General features: G+C 36.1%; 1 pseudogene; it reads left to right on the top strand.

Annotated features, from left to right (window-relative positions):
• Positions 1-7,154: 7,154 nt before the first annotated feature.
• The window catches only part of LOC129619540 (heterogeneous nuclear ribonucleoprotein U-like protein 1), a 30,192-nt pseudogene continuing 21,790 nt past the window's right edge, over positions 7,155-15,556 (top strand).

The raw sequence follows: 15,556 nt of genomic DNA, 5'->3' as shown, positions 1-15,556 counted from the left end.
TTGACATCACTGGGGAACCTGTGAGAAATTCTGATTCTCGGATCACTTTCCAGACCGTGTGAATGAGTTTCTGCCTGTTTGGAGGATTCCACTGGTTCATATGTTTATTAAAATTTGAAGAATTCTGGACAAGCAAAAGTGGATAAAAAGGACAAAAAAAAAAAAATCACAAAAATTGTTGATGACCAATTGAAAGGAGTTAAAGTACCCTGGGTCCTGTGGCAAACACACAAAAAAATGAAGTAGGAGTGGAAATTTGCTGAACACAAATAATCAGTTCAGTTCAGTTCAGTCGCTCAGTCGTCTCCTACTCTTTGCGACCCCATGAATCACAGCACGCCAGGCCTCCCTGTCTATCACCAACTCCCGGAGTTCACTCAGACTCATGTCCATCGAGTCAGTGATACCATCCAGCCATCTCATCCTCTGTCGTCCCCTTCTCCTCCTGCCCCCTATCGCTCCCAGCATCAGAGTCTTTACCAATGAGTCAACTCTTTGCATGAGGTGGCCAAAGTACTGGAGTTTCAGCTTTAGCATCAATCCTTCCAAAGAAATCCCAGGGCTGATCACCTTCCGAATGGACTGGCTGGATCTCCTTGCAGTCCAAGGGACTCTCAAGAGTCTTCTCCAACACCACAGTTCAAAGGCATCAATTCTTCGGCGCTCAGCTTTCTTCACAGTCCAACTCTCACATCCATACATGACCACTGGAAAAACCATAGCCTTGACTAGACGGACCTTTGTTGGCAAAGTAATATCTCTGGTTTTCAATATGCTATCTAGGTTGGTCATAATTTTCTATCCAAGGAGCAAGCGTCTTTTAATTTTATGGCTGCAATCACCATCTGCAGTGATTTTGGAGCCCCCCAAAAATAAAGTCTGACACTGTTTCCCAATCTATTTTCCATGAAGTGATGGGACCAGGTTCCATGATCTTACTTTTCTGAATGTTGAGTTTTAAGACAACTTCTTCAATCTCCTCTTTCACCTTCATCAAGAGGCTTTTTAGTTCCTCTTCACTTTCTGCCATAAGGGTGGTGTCATCTGCATATCTCAGGTTATTGATATTTCTCCCAGAAATCTTGATTCCAGCTTGTGCTTCTTCCAGCCCAGCATTTCTCATGATGTACTCTGCATATAAGTTAAATAAGCAGGGTGATAATATACAGCCTTTACGTACTCCTTTTCCTATTTGGAACCAGTCTGATGTTCCATGTCTGGTTCTAACTGTTGCTTCCTGACCTAAACATAGGTTTCTCAAGAGGCAGGTCAGGTGGTCTGGTATTCCCATCTCTTCCAGAATTTTCCACAGTTTATTGTGATCCACACAGTCAAAGGCTTTGGCATAGTCAATAAAGCAGAAATAGATCTTTTTCTGAAACTCTCTTGCTTTTTCCATGATCCAGCGGATGTTGGCAATTTGATCTCTGGTTCCTCTGCCTTTTCTAAAACCAGCTTGAACATCTGGAAGTTCACGGTTCACATGTTGCTGAAGTCTGGCTTGGAGAATTTTGAGCATTACTTTACTAGCGTGTGAGATGAGTGCATTTGTGCAGTAGTTTGAGCATTCTTTGGCATTGCCTTTCTTTGGGATTGGAATGAATGCTGACCTTTTCCAGTCCTGTGGCCACTGCTGAGTTTTCCAAATTTGCTGGCATAATGAGTGTAGCACTTTCACAGCATCATCTTTCAGGATTTGAAAGAGCTCAACTGGAATGCCATCACCTCCACTAACTTTGTTTGTAGTGATGCTTTCTATGGCCCACTTGGCTTCACATTCCAGGATGTCTGGCTCTAGGTCAGTGATCACACCATCATGATAATCTGGGTCGTGAAGATCTTTTTTGTACAGTTCTTCTGTGTATTCTTGCCACCTCTTCTTAATATCTTCTGTTTCTGTTAGGTCCATACCATTTCTGTCCTTTATTGAGCCCATCTTTGCATGAAATGTTCCCTTGGTATCTAATTTTCTTGAAAAGATCTCTAGTCTTTCCCATTCTGTTGTTTTCCTCTGTTTCTTTGCATTGATCGCTGAGGAAGGCTTTCTTATCTCTTCTTGCTATTCTTTGGAACTCTGCATTCAGATGCTTATATCTTTCCTTTTGTCCTTTGCTTTTTGCTTCTCTTCTTTACACAGCTGCTTGTAAGGCCTCCCCAGACAGCCATTTTGCTTTTTTGCATTTCTTTTCCATGGGGATGGTGTTGATTCCTGTCTCCTGTACAATGTCATGAACCTCCGTCCATAGTTCATCAGGCAGTCTTGGAGACATCCTAAAGTGTATCAATAAAGCACACCAGAGGAATTAGCTATTGTTCCTTGCTATTAAATATTTTCCAAAGGCAGGGATTAACCAGCTACTGCATTTTAACGTTTCCAACATTTTAGTCAAGAAGATAAACTGGTGGGCATTCTTATCATCTGAGAGACACCTCATTGGACCCCAAATTATACATTAAATATTTCCTTTGCTCAGTGATCAGCAAAAAAAAAAAAGAAGTAATAACTGGGTTTTGGGCTCAATTTAAAGGAGAAAACTTGGCATCTCATTTATTAATTTTATTTCAGAAAATATAAAAACAGTTAGAATTTTTCTGTAATAATGACTCACTATTTGGATAAGAGTAGAGGAGCCTGGTGGGCTGCCGTCTATGGGGTCGCACAGAGTCGGACACAACTGAAGCGACTTAGCAGCAGCAGCATAGAGCAATAAAAAACGTTGTCATCCTATTTGAACATTATATCCTAAAGAAACTGCCACAGTGTTCCTTGGCATTGTGTTTAATGCAAATCTGGCATTAGCTGAGTTAACATTGAATGAAAGAATGAATAAATTAAACAAAGGAAAACAGCAAACAAAATAGCAAATTAGGGAAGTTTAATTCAAAAAAGTTTTTGTAGGGACAATTATTAAATTCTGCAAGGAATTAGATATAATCCATTGTTAGATTTTTTGAAAAGCCAAAACTGAAAACGGTGGTTCTGGGAAAAATCTGGGGATGACAAAAGAAAGCCAAAGCCTCAGACATATCATTTCTAGTGTGCATGTCCTGGCATCCCTTTCACCAAACTCACACGCATTTGAAATATGTGCTACCAATCAAGGCCTGATTTACCTATACTTGCACTAGAAGGAACCATCTTGTAGTTGTAGTCAGAAAACTTGGAATCAATATCCAGCTCTCAATGGACTACCAGACGTAAGCAAATGATTGGGAACACTTCACTTTCTTTTATAAACGACAACATATTTCTAGTTTAAAAATATTTTATCTAGAAAATCATAGAACATATTTCCTTAATGATGGAATATAGAGAATGCTTTCATTAAGAAATTTTGTTAAAAAAAAAAAAAGAAATTTTAATAAACATCTAATATAAACAAGCTTACTGGGACTTCCCCCGTGGTCTAATGGTTAAGACTTCACCTTTCAATGTAGAAGGTGTGAGTTTGATCCCTGATTGGGAGCCAAGATCCCACATGCCTCAAAGTCAAAAATCAAACATAAAACAGAAACAATATTATAACAAATTCAACAAAAGACTTTAAAAATTGTCCACATCTCAAAAAATGTAAAAAAGAAAGCAAGGTGTATATGTATGTGTGTATGTGTATATATATATATATAATCTCCTTTATTTTGGAGAAGGAAATGGCAACCCATGCCAGTATTCTTGCATGGAGAATCCCAGGGACGGGGGAGCCTGGTGGGCTGCCGTCTATGGGGTCACACAGAGTCGGACATGACTGAAGCGACTTAGCAACATCCTTTATTTAGAACATACATCAAATTGCACTTTTATTATACATGGAAAACATAGACACTATTTGTATTCTTTGGTATTAAAGTGATACTTAAATTTTATCATGCCTATCATGCGCCAAGGATATCCATAATAATAATAACGTATCAGATTCCTTAACTGTGTTGTTCTAATGCTTTACCCCAGAACCTTTAACATTGACCTATATGTTTAGCACCAAAGCCTCAACAGACACTTGAACAACATGTATGTGCATGCATGTGCACACACACACATATGTAGGCAAAAAGGTATATTTATTTATCCTTAGTTTGGTATGGTAAATCTTGATGCTCTGATTTTATTATCTTCATAATTATAGCATTTGATTCCTCCTTCCTAAACCGTCAATCTGCAATTTAATGCTTTTCTTCCTTGTTCTGTACCTTAGGTACTAAGTTTCTCCTTCCATGTACTTGGCTTTAAGTCCTTTTGGGTCTCCTTCTGTAATTTTTTTTTTTTTTTTTTAACTAAGTCATACATACCTCCACTAGATCTTCTTGATACAAAGGATAAATAACAAAAACAGTAAAAAAGTATCAAAAATGTTTATATTTGTGTGTGTGTGTATATATATATATATATATATATATATATATATGCTTACGTAAATATATGTACCATGCACACACACATATGTTTTATAGTATGAGTTTTTGTATAGTACACATAGCAACACAATGCTATATATGTTGTTATTTCCATTTTATACAGTGTGTAGTGAAAAATCTGTGTCTTAAAAGGCTGAGCTAAATTCTCCTTTACCAACTGGTAAAGGAAGTTTCCAGCCACTTTTAAAATATAGCTCTGTTCAGTTCTAAGACTTGTGCCATCAACATCATGTACACTAATTCTCAATTTCCCTGCCCTCCTCTGTTTGAATTGTTTTTACTATGAGATTTGTAATAGCAAAGATGTTTCACCTTTCACACCATCTGTAGTCAATTGGCAGAAACTAACTAGAATTTGTGACCTCAATTATTTTAATTTTTTTTATATTTTTAAATCAACTTTTGAAAAAATTATAGATTCACATATAGTTGTAAAAAAAATACAGAGAAACCTAATGTACTCTTTACCTATTTTATTCCAATGGTAATATCTTGTACAACCGAAGAGTAAAGTTTCCAGGTTTTTTCCTTTAACTTTTCCTTATTTTTTCTTATGCAACAGATGCAAATAAACAAGAAATTATAATTAGAATCAAAACTATTTCTGTTAAAATTAAATTTGCAGAAAGCATACATTAAATATTATTAAGAGCTATTCTTCTCATCAATATGGAGTGCATAGTACTTTGATTTTAAGTTATTTATTTCATTAATATTTAGATTTCATGGAAACTTTAAAAATAGTTTTCAATTAAACATTAAGGTAAAATTGAAAAAGATGGGCATGTATTACATATATTTTGCAGACAATGAAAAGGATAAGGTGATGTGGAACTTTTCCAAGAAGATTTAATCTATAGGTAATTCTTAAAATATATTTGGCTTTAATGGTAGATTCATGTTAGATGATTTAATCATCTCCAAGATAAATTACAGGATAAGAATATTACTCCTAAGAGATGTTTGATTCATTTTAAATTGAAGGAGAGGAAGTTAATGAAATTGTTATCTTTTGCTAGTTTACTAGCAGATTCCAGGCAAAATTATTCACTTTATAATGTTCAAAATAATAACTATCAATATAACTCACACAAAATATTTTACAAATGCTTGATATAACTTCAGACACATTGCATAAAAGATATTTTAAATATGCTCTATATGGCTAACAGTTAGATTTCCATCATTTTAAACACTCTGGAAGACAGTGAATCACACGGAAGCACATAAGCCATCTGAAAAATGCAGAAGGAACTGCAGAACTCCTGAAATTAAGGCAGGTCTCTTGAGTCTATTTGGCCTTTAAATCTTTAAAAGTAAGACTATGTATTTTTCTAGTTTAATGCAGATCAGAAGTAGCAGTGAGATTAGAAGCAGCAAACTAGATGTGGGAGTGTTGGTTAAAGGCATTTGACAGTAGTGAGGTGTTACAGCTGACAGTCTGACATTGAGGAATGCAGACTCTCCCAGGCATATGCAGAAAAGTGTTGTGTGTTTAGTACAGAACAAGAATGGAGATACATAATGATGGTGATGAGTCATCAGGAACAAACTGCATTATGTACTGTGTCCTCTGCTGAGGAAGGAAGTGAAGTATACTCTGCCTTTTGGAAGAATTTCTACTGAAAAAAAAAAAAATTAAAATCTTTGGCACCTGATGGGACATACTTTGTTCACTTACATAAAATATGGCTTCATCATAAAAATTCCACCCAACCTTCTTGCTTTTCATAAGATTTTATTTGAAAACAAATTGTTGGGATTACAAAAATACAAAGGACCTGATGTACTATATGAATTCAAGTTCCATGACTTACAGTGACTGACTTTGGGCAACAGTGTCTCTTTGAGGTTATGTTCATGTCTGTAAACTCTAACTTTACTTACATCTTTACGTTTTGGTAATGATCAAGTGTTAAGTGACAGTGAAGTCAGAGTGACTGATACTGTGATGCAGTTGTTACATCAAAACCAGTTCTCTTGCTTTGGTAATTAAGAAACTTAGAGATACTGGAGTAATTTTTTTTTTTTTTTTTTGATTTAAGACTGAGGTTTCAGAAGCTTACTGACTTTAAGGAGTCTTTTGCAACACTTGTTTGACTAGCATGAATGTAAAGCATGGATTGGGTTTCAGGTCAGATATCTATCATCTCAAACCTTCTGGAAGATGGTAGAATATGTTAAAGAGCACAAAGCATCTAAGTAACTTAGAATCACAGAACCCTGCAATTAAGAGAATTTCATTCTGAGCTCCATTTGCACTGCAAATCTTAAAATGCAATTTGTCTATTTTTCTACTTTATTGCAGATTAGAAGCAACAAATCTGACGTGGGAGGAGTTAGGGGAGGTGACAGTTAAATGTATTCTGAACATTAAGAAGTTATATCTGATAGCTTGACATTGAGCAGTACAGAAACTCCCCCAAACTCATTCTTTATCATTTGGTGAAGATGAATAAGGATTAGGACATGAAATAATTTCCAAGGAGATCTCTGTTCTTCTTGATTTTTGGCATGACTTCATAGGGATGTCTCCCAGTGTTTGACCTTGAGGCACTTTTATGGGGATAGGGCAGTGGGTGAGAAGTGGCTCTTCTCTCTCTCTACTTCATGCAGAAGTGAGCTGACAACAAGTAGAAACAGAAATTATGTTTGCAGATCATGCAAGAAAATAACTCTGTGACTAACCCACAAAGGTGGGTCATGCAAGCTTTGGGTAAACAAGATGGAAGACTGGCAACATGTCTAAAATTACTCTGGAAGAATATACGCATTTAAACAAAATGTTTCGTAAGTAGAGAGGAAAAGGCACTTCAATAAGTGCTTTTCGTGGCACCTGGGAACTTGTTATTATTCTTACCATTTATTTTGCTTTTCCCATTTTAGGAAGGATATATGACATACATACATACATATATATATGTATATGTGTGTGTGTGTGTGTGTGTGTATACACACACACACATACAATTTACTAAAAAGGATGGCAAATTCAGTCTGAGAATATCAGTGTATTGGGGGCTTCTCAGGTGATGCTAGTGGTAAAGAATCTATCTGCCAAAGCAGGAGATGCAAGAGATGTGGGTTTGATCCTTGGGTCTGGAAGATCCCCTAGAGTAGGAAATGGCAACTCACTTCAGAATTCTTGCCTGGAAAATTTGATGGACAGAGAAGCCAGGGATGCAAGGATTCTTCAATATCCGCAAATCAATTAATGTAATACACCACATTAACAAATTGAAAAGTGAAAACCATATGATTATTTCAATAGATGCAGAGAAAGCCTTTGACAAAATTCAACATCCATTTATAATCAAAACTCTCCAGAAAGCAGGAATAGAAGGAACATACCTCAACATAATCAAAGCTATATATGACAAACCCACAGCAAACATTATCCTCAATGGTGAAAAATTGAAAGCATTTCCTCTAAAGTCAGGAACAAGACAAGGGTGCCCACTTTCACCATTACTATTCAACATAGTTTTGGAAGTTTTGGCCACAGCAATCAGAACAAAAAAGAAATAAAAGGAATCCAAATTGGAAAAGAAGAAGTAAAGCTCTCACTGTTTGCAGATGACATGATCCTCTACATAGAAAACCCTAAAGACTCCACCAGAAAATTACTAGAACTAATCAATGACTACAGTAAAGTTGCAGGATATAAAATCAACACCCAGAAATCCCTTGCATTCCTATACACTAATAATGAGAAAACAGAAAGAGAAATTAAGGAAACAATTCCATTCACCATTGCAACGGAAAGAATAAAATACTTAGGAATATATCTACCTAAAGAAACTAAAGACCTATATATAGAAAACTATAAAACACTGGTGAAAGAAATCAAAGAGGACACTAACAGATGGAGAAATACACCATGTTCATGGATTGGAAGAATCAATATAGTGAAAATGAGTATACTACCCAAAGCAATCTATAGATTCAATGCAATCCCTATCAAGTTACCAACAGCATTCTTCACAGAGCTAGAACAAATAATTTCACAATTTGTATGGAAATACAAAAAACCTCGAATAGCCAAAGCGATCTTGAGAAAGAAGAATGGAACTGGAGGAATCAACCTACCTGACTTCAGGCTCTACTACAAAGCCACAGTTATCAAGACAGTATGGTACTGGCACAAAGACAGAAATATAGATCAATGGAACAAAATAGAAAGCCCAGAGATAAATCCACGCACATATGGACACCTTATCTTTGACAAAGGAGGCAAGAATTTACAATGGATTAAAGACAATCTCTTTAACAAGTGGTGCTGGGAACTCTGGTCAACCACTTGTAAAAGAATGAAACTAGAACACTTTCTAACACCATACACAAAAATAAACTCAAAATGGATTAAAGATCTCAACATAAGACCAGAAACTATAAAACTCCTAGAGGAGAACATAGGCAAAACACTCTCTGACATACATCACAGGAGGATCCTCTATGACCCACCTCCCAGAATATTGGAAATAAAAGCAAAAATAAACAAATGGGACCTAATTAACCTTAAAAGCTTCTGCACATCAAAGGAAACTATTAGCAAGGTGAAAAGGCAGCCTTCAGAATGGGAGAAGATAATAGCAAATGAAGCAACTGACAAACGACTAATCTCAAGAATATACAAGCAACACCTACAGCTCAACTCCAGAAAAATAAATGACCCAATCAAAAAATGGGCCAAAGAACTAAATAGACATTTCTCCAAAGAAGACATACAGATGGCTAACAAACACATGAAAAGATGCTCAACATCACTCATTATCAGAGAAATGCAAATCAAAACCACTATGAGGTACCATTTCACACCAGTCAGAGTGGCTGCGATACAAAAGTCTACAAGTAATAAATGCTGGAGAGGGTGTGGAGAAAAGGGAACCCTCTTACACTGTTGGTGGGAATGCAAACTAGTACAGCCACTATGGAGAACAGTATGGAGATTCCTTAAAAAACTGGAAATAGAACTTCCATATGACCCAGCAATCCCACTGCTGGGCATACACACTGAGGAAACCAGAAGGGAAAGAGACACGTGTACCCCAATGTTCATCGCAGCACTGTTTATAATAGCCAGGACATGGAAGCAACCTAGATGTCCATCAGCAGATGAATGGATAAGAAAGCTATGGTACATATATACAATGGAGTATTATTCAGCCATTAAAAAGAATACATTTGAATCAGTTCTAATGAGGTGGATGAAACTGGAGCCTATTATACAGAGTGAAGTAAGCCAGAAAGAAAAACACCAATACAGTATACTAACGCATATATATGGAATTTAGAAAGATGGTAACAATAACCCTGTGTACGAGACAGCAAAAGAGACACTGATGTATAGAACAGTCTTATGGACTCTGTGAGAGAGGGAGAGGGTGGGAAGATTTGGGAGGATGGCATTGAAACATGTAAAATATCATGTATGAAACGAGTTGCCAGTCCAGATTCGATGCACAATACTGGATGCTTGGGGCTGGTGCACTGGGACGACCCAGAGGGATGGAATGGGGAGGGAGGAAGGAGGGGGGTTTGGGATGGGGAACACATGTATACCTGTGGCGGATTCATTTTGATATTTGGCAAAACTAATACAGTTATGTAAAGTTTAAAAATAAAATTTAAAAAATAAAAAAAAAATAAATAAAAAAAAAAAAAAAAAGAGAAGCCTGGAACACTACAGTTCATGGGCTGCAGAGAGTTGGACCCGACTGAGTGAGTACACATAAGCATAAGCACAGTATAAGTGTACTGTGATGTCAAAAAGTGGGTGTTCCCTCCACATTCCCATTTAACCAGTATCTGCTCTGTTCTACAGAACAGTGATGGAGATGCTTTGTAATCTGATGGCCCTACTGGGAGCTGTTAGCCTCATGTAGTTACTAAGCATTTCAGATGTGGTTAGTGTGATCTAGAAACCAGTTTTTAAATTTTATTTCATTATCTTGGATTTAAATTTATGTTACCAAGTGTACCTTGTGTTTATGGCATTGGGCAATACAACCACTGAGTGATTTTTTTTTTTTTTTAATATCAAAAATGTTGAAGTTAATGAAAAGGTTTTAACCCAAAATGTTTATTTATTTAAATTTACTTTACAATATTGTATTGGTTTTGCCATACATTGACATGAATCCACCATGGGTGTACATGTGTTCCCCATCCTGAACCCCCTCCCATCTCCCTCCAATCCCATCCCTCTGGGTCATCCCAGTGCATCAGACCCGAGCACCCTATATCATTCATCAAACCTGGACTGGTGATTAGTCTCACATATGATAATTTATATGTTTCAATATCTTTCTCCCAAATCATCCCACCATTGCCCTCTCCCACTGAGTCCAAAAGACTGTTCTATGTACATCTGTGTCTCTTTTTCTGTCTTGCATACAGGGTTATCGTTACCATCTTTCTAAATTCCATATATATGCATTAGTATACTGTATTGGTGTTTTTCTTTCTGGCTTACTTCACTCTGTATAATAGGCTCCAGTTTCATCCACCTCATAAGAACTGATTCAAATGTATTCTTCTTAATGTCTGAGTAATATTCCATTGTGTATATGTACCACAGCTTTCTTATCCATTCATCTGCTGCTGGACATTGAGGTTTCTTCCATGTCCTGGCTATTATAAACAGTGCTGTGATGAACACTGGGTACAGGTATCTCTTTAAATTCTGGTTTCCTCGGTGTGTATGGCCAGCAGTGGGATTGCTGGGTCATATGGCATTTCTACTTCCAGTTTTTTAAGGAATCTCCACACTGTTCCCCATAGTAGCTGTACTAGTTTGCATTCCCACCAACAGTGTAAGAGGATTCCCTTTTCTCCACACTCTCTCCAGCATTTATTGCTTGTAGACTTTTGGATAGCAGCCATTATGACTGGTGTGAAATGACAGCTCATTGTGGTTTTGATTTGCATTTCTCTGATAATGAGTGATGTTGAGCATCTTTTCATGTGTTTGGTAACCATCTGTATGTCTTCTTTGGAGAAATGTCTGGATAAATTTTACAATTTGTTAAAATTGTAAATGTTTAGTTCTTTGGCCCATTTTTTTTTAATTGAGTCGTTTATTTTTCTGTAATTGAGCTGCAGAGTTGCTTGTATATTTTTGAGATTAATTCTTTGTCTGTTGCTTTGTTTGTTATTATTTTCTCCAATTCTGTAGGCTGTCTTTTTACCTTGATTATAGTTTCCTTTGTAGTGCAGAATCTTTTAATTTTAATTAGGTCCGATTTGTTTACTTTTGCTTTTATTTCCAATATTCTGGGAGATGGGTCATAGAGGATCCTGCTGTAGTATATGTCGGAGAGTGTTTTGCTTATGTTTTCCTTTGGATTTTTATAGTTTCTGGTCTTATATTTAGATCTTTAATCCATTTTGAGTTTATTTTTGTGTATGGTGTAAAAAAGTGTTCTAGTTTCATTCTTTTACAAGTGGTTGACCAGTTTTCTCAGCACCACTTGTTAAAGAGATTGTGTTTTCTCCATTGTATATTCTTGCCTCCTTTGTCAAAGATAAGGTATCCATAGGTGTGCGGATTTATCTCTGGGCTTGCTATTTTATTCCAATGAATTATATTTCTGTCTTTGTGCCAGTACCATACTGTCTTGATGACTGTGGCTTTGTAGTAGAGCCTGAAGTCAGGCAGGTTGATTCTTCTAGTTCCATTCTTCTTTCTCAAGATTGCTTTGGCTATTCATGCTGTTTTGTATTTCCATAAAAATTGTGAAATCATTTGTTCTAGCTCTGTGAAACATACCCTTGGTAGCTTGATAGGGATTGCATTGAATCTATAGATTGCTTTGGGTAGTATACTCATTTTCACTATATTGATTCTTCCAGTCCATGAACATGGTATATTTCTCCATCTATTAGTATCCTTTTTGATTTCTTTCACTAGTGTTTTATAGTTTTCTATATATAGGTCTTTAGTTTCTTTAGGTAGATATATTCCTAAGTATTTTATTCTTTTCATTGCAATGGTGAATGTAATTGTTTCTTTAATTTCTCTGTTTTCTCACTGTTAGTGTATAGGAATGTGAGGGATTTCAGTGTGTTGACTTTATATCCTGCAACTTTACTATATTCATTGATTAGTAATTTTCTGGTGGAGTCTTTAGGGTTTTCTATGCAGAGTATTGTGTCATCTGCAAACAGTGAGAGTTTTACTTCATCTTTTCCAATCTGGATTCCTTTTATTTCTTTTTCTGCTCTGATTGCTGTGGCCAAAACTTCCAAAACTATGTTGAATAGTAGTGGTGAGAGTGGTCACCCTTGTCTTATTCCTGACTTTAAGGGAAATGCTTTCAATTTTTCACCATTGAGGATAATGTTTGCTGTGGGTTTGTCATATATAGCTTTGATTATGTTGAGGTATGTTCCTTCTATTCCTGATTTCATGGAAGGTTTTTATCATAAATGGATGTTGAATTTTGTTAAAGGTTTTCTCTGCATCTATTGAGACAATCATATGGTTTTTATTTTTTAATTTGTTAATGTGGTATATTACATTGATTGATTTGTGGATATTGAAGAATCCTTGCATCCCTGGGATAAAGCCCACTTGGTCATGATATATGATCTTTTTAATATGTTGTTGGATTCTGTTTGCTAGAATTTTGTTAAGGATTTTTGCACCCATGTTCATCAGTGATATTGACCTGTAGTTTTCTTTTTTTGTGGCATCTTTGTCAGGCTTTGGTATTAGGGTGATAGTGGCCTCATAGGATGAGTTTGGAAGTTTACCTTCCTCTGCAATTTTCTGGAAGAGTTAGAATAGGATAGATGTTAATTCTTCTCTAAATTTGTGGTAGAATTCAGCTGTGAAGCCATCTGGACATGGACTTTTGTTTGCTGGAAAATTTCTGATTACCATTTCAGTTTTCATGCTTGTGATAGGTCTGTTAAGATTTTATATTTCTTCCTGGTTCAGTTTTGGAAAGTTGTACTTTTGTAAGAATTTGTCCATTTCTTCCAAGTTGTCCATTTTTTTTTTTTTTTTTGGCATATAATTGCTGATTGTAGTCTCTTATGTTCCTTTGTATTTCTGTGTTGTTTGCTGTGATCTCTCCATTTTCATTTCTAATTTTGTTGATTTGTCTTTTCTCACTTTTTTATTGATGAGTTTGGTTAAAGTTTTGTCAATTTTATTTATCTTCTCAAAGAACCAGCTTTTGGTTTTGTTGATGTTTGCTACGGTCTCTTTTGTTTCTTTTGCATTTATTTTTGCTCTAATTTTTTTTTTCTTTCCTTCTATTAACCCTGGGGCTCTTCATTATTTCCTTTTCTAGTTGCTTTAGGTGTAGAGTTAGTTTATTTATTTGACTTCTTTCTTGTTTCTTGAGGTAAGCCTGTATTGCTATGAACCTTCCCCTTAGCACTGCTTTTACAGTGTCCCATAGGTTTTGGGTTTTTGTGTTTTCATTTTCATTCATTTCTGTGCATATTTTTAATTTCTTTTTTGATTTTTTTCTGTGATTTGTTGGATATTCAGCAGAGTGTTGTTCAGCCTCCATATATTGGAATTTTTAATAGTTTTTCTCCTGTAATTGAGATCTAATTTTACTGCATTGTGGTCAGAAAAGATGCTTGGAATGGTTTCAATTTTTTTGAATTTACCAAGGCTAGATTTATGGCCCAGGATGTGATCTATCCTGGAGAAGGTCCGTGTGCACTTGAGAAGAAGATGAAATTCATTTTTTTGGGGCGAAATGTCCTGTAGATATCAATTAGGTCTAATCGGTCTATTGTATCATTTAAAGTTTGTGTTTCCTTGTTAATTTTCTGTTTAGTTCATCTATTCATAGGTGTGAGTAGGGTATTAAAGTCTCCCACTATTATTGTGTTATTGTTAATTTCCTCTTTCATATTTGTTAGCAGTTGTCTTACATATTGCAATGGTCCTATGTTGGGTGCATTTATATATTCATAATTGTTATATCTTCTTCTTGTATTGATCCTTGATCATTATGTAGTGTCCATCTTTTTCTCTTTTCACAGCCTTTGTTTTAAAGTCTATTTTATTTGATATGAGTGTTGCTACTCCTGCTTTCTTTTGGTCTCTATTTGCATAGAGTACCTTTTTCCAGCCCTTCACTTTCAGTCTGTATGTGTCTATTGTTTCAAGGTGAGTGTCTTGTAGACAACATATATAGGGGTCTTGTTTTTATATCCATTCAGCCAGTCTTTGTCTTTTGGTTGGGACATTCAACCCATTTACATTTAAGGTAATTATTGACAAGTATGATCCCATTGCCATTTACTTTATTTTGGGGGGTTCGAGTTTATACCCCTTTTCTGTGTTTCCTGTCTAGAGAAGATCCTTCAGCATTTGTTGCAGAGTTGTTTTGGTAGTGTTGAATTCTCTCAGCTTTTGCTTGTGTGTAAAGCTTTTGATTTCTCCTTCATATTTGAATGAAATCCTTGCTGGGTACAGTAATCAGGATTGTAGGCTATTTTCTTTCAGCACTTTAAGTTTGTCCTGCCATTCCCTTCTGGCCTTCAGAGTGTCTATTTAAATATCAGCTGTTATCCTTATGGAAATCCCCTTGTGTGTTATTTGTTGTTTTTCCCTTGTTGCTTTTAATATTTGTTCTTTGTGTTTGATCTTTGTTAATTTGATTAATATGTGTCTTGGGGTAACTGTGAACTTTCAGATATTCAAGCTGGTTTTAGAAAAGCCAGAGGAACCAGAAATCAAATTGTCAACATCCACTGGATCATCAAAAAAGCAAGAGAGTTCCAGAAAAACATCGATTTCTGCTTTATTGACTATGCCAAAGCCTTTGACTGTGTGGATCACAATAAACTGTGGAAAATTCTGACTGAGATGGGAATAACAGACCACCTGACCTGCCTCTTGAGAAACCTATATGCAGGTCAGGACGCAACAGCTAGAACTGGGCTTGGAACAACAGACTGGTTCCAAATAGGAAAAGGATTGCATCAAGGCTGTATATTGTCACCCTGCTTATTTAACTTCTATGCAGAGTACATCATAAGAAATGCTGGGCTAGAAGAAGCACAAGCTGAAATCAAGATTGCCAGGAGAATTATCAGTAACCTCAGATATGCAGATGACACCACCCTTATGGAAGAAATTGAAGAGGAACTAAAAAGCCTCTTGATGAAA

Source organism: Bubalus kerabau, chromosome 9, assembly GCF_029407905.1.
Source record: "Bubalus kerabau isolate K-KA32 ecotype Philippines breed swamp buffalo chromosome 9, PCC_UOA_SB_1v2, whole genome shotgun sequence".
NCBI classification, from domain to species: domain Eukaryota; kingdom Metazoa; phylum Chordata; class Mammalia; order Artiodactyla; family Bovidae; genus Bubalus; species Bubalus kerabau.
Note: the sequence above shows the minus strand (reverse complement) of the source record. Positions and strands in the feature narration are given on the sequence as shown.